Raw genomic sequence first — 5000 nt, 5'->3', positions numbered from 1 at the left:
CAAAGTTACAGGCAGGCCGCTTGCTACTTGCCATTGCTAAGATACTGGAAAGCCGTTTGAAAAGCACAGGAACACAAACTGCTGATTGGTGGAAAGTATTGTTATTGTGTCTTCTGATGCGAATTGGAATATTCCCCAAATTAGCAAACCGAAAAAAAACTCAGTCTACACAGTGTAACTATACAAGCACCCTACTGTAAAGTGTTATGTGTAATGCATTATTTACATTTTCATTTGGGGATTGTTATGAAACGCAGCCCAGATCTGCCATCGTCACTGTACCCTGTGTTTTCCGCAATGACTCCCTCGACTCAAGCTGTCCTTCAGTATCGCTTCTCGGCCTTTTGGCCAAGATCAAGTGTAGTATCTGTTCTCATTAGGCCTGAGGGTGCACAGCTATTCCACCAAGGCGGTGCACTTCTCGGACCACCACATGGTGACCGTGTCTAGAAACCTATAACCGTGGGTAAGGGGCTCTGGCGGATGAACATCAGCGATCTCCAAGACCCCCAGGTGCGTCTCTCCTTCTCGAGAAGATACCTGGAGTGGGTGAGTCTGAAACATCTCTTTGACTCCCCGGTGGAGTGGTGGGAGATGGTGAAGGAGCGAGTGTGGGGCTACTTCCCGGCAGTCGGGCGGAGGAAGGCGAGGGAAGGGAGGGCAGTTTTTGAACGCCACAATGCTGCCCTCCAAAGACTAAGCCTCCTCCAGTCCCGAGGCCTGGATGTTAGCAGCGAGATTGCACAAGCTCGGCAGAGCCTCACCACCCTCTACCGGGAAGAGCGGAAGAAACAGACCTTCCGCTCCAAACTCCAGGGCCTCCAGGAGGATGAGAAGTGCACACGGTTCTTCTTCCGCAGGGCACGGACCAAGACGAATAACATCTTGTCTCTCTTTAACAGCAGAGGTGTGGTGGTGTCTGAAGAGGCGGAGGTCCGGGAGGTGGCCAGGGAGTTCTACGAGGGCCTTTACAGCAAGAGGCCCTCAGACGGGACTCTCATGGACACCGTCCTGGGCTGCCTGGACAGACGCCTGGGAGATGAGCAGATGGAGGCGGAGTTGAGCACTGAGGAGCTCACCAGGGCCGTGCACTCCCTGTACACACACAAAGCTCCGGGCCCTGACGGAATCCCAGCAGAGTTTTACCAGGCTCACTGGGATCTCCTGAAGGGGGACGGGGCGGAAGGAAGGGCTGCGTACAGGGAGGGGCGGTTAGGCGCCTCACTGAGACAGAGCTCAGTAGCTCTTGTCCCAAAGAAGGGGGACCTGAAGGACCTCCGCAACTGGTGGCCGATCAACCTCCTCTCAGTCGATTATAAGATCATGGAGAAGGCGCTGATGGGGAGGTTCCAAGGCCTGATAACATTGGTGATCGGACCGGACCAGACCTGCAGTGTGCAGGGGAGGTCCATAAATGACAACCTGCTCCTCGTGAAGGATCTAATCAACCACTCCGGGGAGCGGAGGTCCCCCTTGTGCCTTCTCAGTCTCGATCAAGAGAAGGCATTTGACCGGGTGAGTCGTGTGCTTGGAGAGAGTGCTAGAGAAAATGAACATTCCTGGCCCCCTCCTGCACTGGACAAAAATCTGTCTGACAGACATAACGGGCAGAGTGGTTGTCAATCGGCAGCCCTCTGCCCCGTTCGATGTCAGGTCTGGCGTTAGGCAGGCGTGCCCTCTAGCATCTCTCCTGTATGTCATCTACCTGGAACCGCTCCTCCAGGCCATCAGGGCCAATCCAGGGGTGGTGGGCTATCCACTCCCTGGAGCGGGGGGGGAACGGCTAAAGGTGATGGCGTACATGGACGACATTGCCATCGTCGCCACAGACAGTCGTTCTATCGCTTGTGCCACCAAGGTGTTGGACGACTTCTGTGTGGCCACTGGCGCCCTGGTCAACAGGGACAAGAGTGAACTGTTTCTGTCTCCATATTGGAGTGAGGAGCTGACCGTTTCCTTCCCTGTACGTAGGAATACCATCAAGCTCCTGGGGGTGACCTTCCAGGCTAATGGAGGAGGAAGAACCAGCTGGGAGGGAGCCCTCCGCCACGTCCAAAACAAAATCAGGAGCTGGAGTGCACGGCCCTTGACCATGGCGGGTAAGATCCTTGTCCTGAAGGAAATTGTCCTACCCATTCTGCTCTATGTGGGGAGGGTGTTTCCCCCAGACAAAGCCACCGGGAAGCTAATTGCCCAGATGGCTTTCTGCTTTGTCTGGGGGAGCACCATGGAAAAGCTAAAACGCGTCACCCTCCTCAAGGAGGAGCGGAATGGGGGGCGGGGGGTCCCAGACATTGTCAACATCATCATGGTGCAGGGTCTGGCCACCCTTGTCCAGAATGCAGGGAAGGTGGGTAAGGCCTCTGGTACCTTTGCCAGGTACTATGCCACCCCCTTCCTCAGAGCAATGGGCTTGGGTGTGCTGGACCTCACCATACCCTATAGCTGGGACCCCCCCTATGTCTATCGAGCCCTGAAGGACTTTGCCTACAGGACGGGTCTGCCCAGGGCTGGCCTAACCTCGTGGAGCTATAAAATGATCATGGCTCATTTAAGATCTGCCCAAATTGTAACGCTCCCGAGGTGGGGGCCAGACCTGGACCCGCAAGTCATCTGGGCAAATGTGACACATAAGTGTCTCACAAACAAATAAAAAGACATTGCCTGGATGACAGCCCATAGGTGTCTCCCCACTAGAACATTTATGTATCGCCCCCCACAGATGCACTGACTCAGAACACATCTACCATTTGTTCTGGGAGTGCTCCGTGGCCAGGCGGGTCTGGGGCCTTATTTGTTCCTCTGTCTCCCTTAGCAGGTGCCTGCCGAGGTCCTTCCCGATGGCTGAGGGCATCCTCTACGGTCCGCCGGGGGGATGCAAGACCACCGATCTCCAGCGTCAGTGGAGGATCATCAACACCGTGAAGCAGGTCCTGTGGGAGGCGAGGAACATCAAGGTCTACCAGAAAACAGCTGTAGACCTGGTCACTTTCCGGAGGAGGATACAAAACCTCCTCCAGGACGGCATTCTTGTGGACATGCACAGCAGTAAGAACCTGGCTCGAGAGAAGTGGGGGGTGGACCATTGGAAGGAATTCATCATATAGTCCACCCCCCAAGGGACACAGAAGCCTCTCGGGAAAGTAAACCTGAGCGAAATAGACTTGCTTTCTTTACTATTTTTCCGTTTTTTAAATCCAGCTTTGTTTCGTTGGATTACATATTGATTTTGTCAAGTTTTGTAAAGTATTTCTTATTTTTGTGATCATTTTCAGATCACCTTTTCTTAAAGTTTGTTTTCATTCCTTTGATGTCTTTGTCTCATTAGTTTAAGTCCCTGTTTAAATGATTATTTTGTGTTAATCAGTGTGTTTTAAAAAAAGAAAAAGAATTTTAAAATGTAAAGAAATTATAAAAACCAATAAAACCACATGTTCTTATCAGTGTGCATTAGTGTTCTCCAGTGTGTTTGTAGCATTTTCTCCAGGATTAGTTAAGTATCATTTGTTTCTGCTGTTTCTAATTAAGTTCAGTCGTCACTGTAGTGTGATTCCGCTGTTTATTTGTTTGTTTGTTTGTTAGTTAGTGCAAGTGGTGTTTATTTAGATTTCGGTGAAACTGGGTTGTGTGTTTATTTGTTTATTTGTGTGGGAAATATTACCCTAATTGGCAAGATCATTTAAACAAAACGCTTTCGATACGTTTGTCGCAGCTTAATTTTATGCGTGTTGTCTACAGGGACAATGTGTTCTGTGCGAAGGAGCTGCCGCTTTAATCGAGAAATTATACCGGAAATCTTCTCCCGATGTCACCTCAGCTGCAGGATGAACACTTTAACTCAGGGAAAGTGAAACGAATACCGATTACTGATGTATTTCTCTTCAAAAGTCATTTCCGTGTTAGACATGTACACACTCACATCATAAAATCTATATTCACGGAGGTTCTGAATGACCGTCGCAGATTCGCCCTAAATTCAGCGTCGATCTATCCACACGGCGTTTCTGCAAGCAGCGGCCGCCCCCTTCTGGCGCTTTAGGTGTTTTGTTTTGTTTTGTTTTGTTTTGTTTTGTTTTGTTTTGTTTTGTTTTGTTTTGTTATCTTAAAAAGTGTTGTTTTCAGCTGTACAGTTCAGCTTTATTGGTAAAGTTGGTAAAAAAAGAAAGAAAAAGGTGTTTAGATTAATAGACGTGTTTGTGTGCCTAAACTGCTCATAACTGATATTGAAAAGGTGAGTCTTGGGATAAATAATAATAACATAAGTATTTGCTCATATGATAAGGACTGATAAATATTACTGACACACAGTGCAGGTGGTACATTTACAATGTAACTAAACACACAACACAAGCAGAAAGTAAACACAAACTAAGTCACATCAAATTTACAGAGTATCTGAGCAGAGTTGGGTTGAGGGCCTTGCTCAGGGGCCCAACGGCTGTACAGATCTTATTGTGGCTACACCGGGATTAGAACCACCAACCTTGTGTGTCCCAGTCATTAACCTTAACCACTACACTACAGGCCGCCCCATGTCTCAATTATGTAACGTGAAGTTGCTTTCAAAAATAATTAAATGAAACATTTCCCATAAAGAGCAGCGAACAGTTAAATCTACATGAAATACATATGTATGCATCCACTGCATCAATTCTCTTAGATAAACTGTCCTGCAGTTTGTTCTAAACATATTGGAGAACAGTTCTTCTGCAGACTTGCCTCTGTTCCTCCAGGTAATCCCAGACAGCCTCGAGAGAGTTTTTATCTGAAAAGTGGTCTGTTACTTAACATCTTACTTTTATTTGATGAAATACAAAACTCTGGAACACATTTTTTTGGAAAAAAACGAAACAAAAAACAAACATTGAAGACTGTATATGTATATAAAATAAATCTCTGGTGACTTTTGGACAGCACTGTATGATCATAATCATCACAATCATAATTCCTGAGTATGAGTTATACAGCATTACACCCGTGTAGAGGGCCTGGCCAAGCCC

General features: G+C 48.1%; 1 protein-coding gene and 1 pseudogene across 2 annotated transcripts in view; one reads left to right on the top strand and one right to left on the bottom strand.

Annotated features, from left to right (window-relative positions):
• The first annotated feature begins 328 nt into the window (after positions 1-328).
• LOC133134167 (U2 spliceosomal RNA) lies at positions 329-435 on the top strand (annotated as a pseudogene).
• A 4341-nt stretch (positions 436-4776) lies between these two features.
• The window catches only part of LOC133133905 (cornifelin-like), a 4485-nt gene continuing 4261 nt past the window's right edge, over positions 4777-5000 (bottom strand). For both annotated transcript variants that reach the window (XM_061250190.1, XM_061250191.1), the window contains one exon: positions 4777-5000. This exon is cut by the window's right edge and continues 236 nt beyond it. The gene's annotated coding sequence lies outside the window, so the exon portion shown is untranslated.

This window comes from Conger conger, chromosome 7 (genome assembly GCF_963514075.1).
Source record: "Conger conger chromosome 7, fConCon1.1, whole genome shotgun sequence".
NCBI classification, from domain to species: Eukaryota; Metazoa; Chordata; class Actinopteri; order Anguilliformes; family Congridae; genus Conger; species Conger conger.
This window is presented reverse-complemented; position numbering and strand designations above follow the sequence as displayed.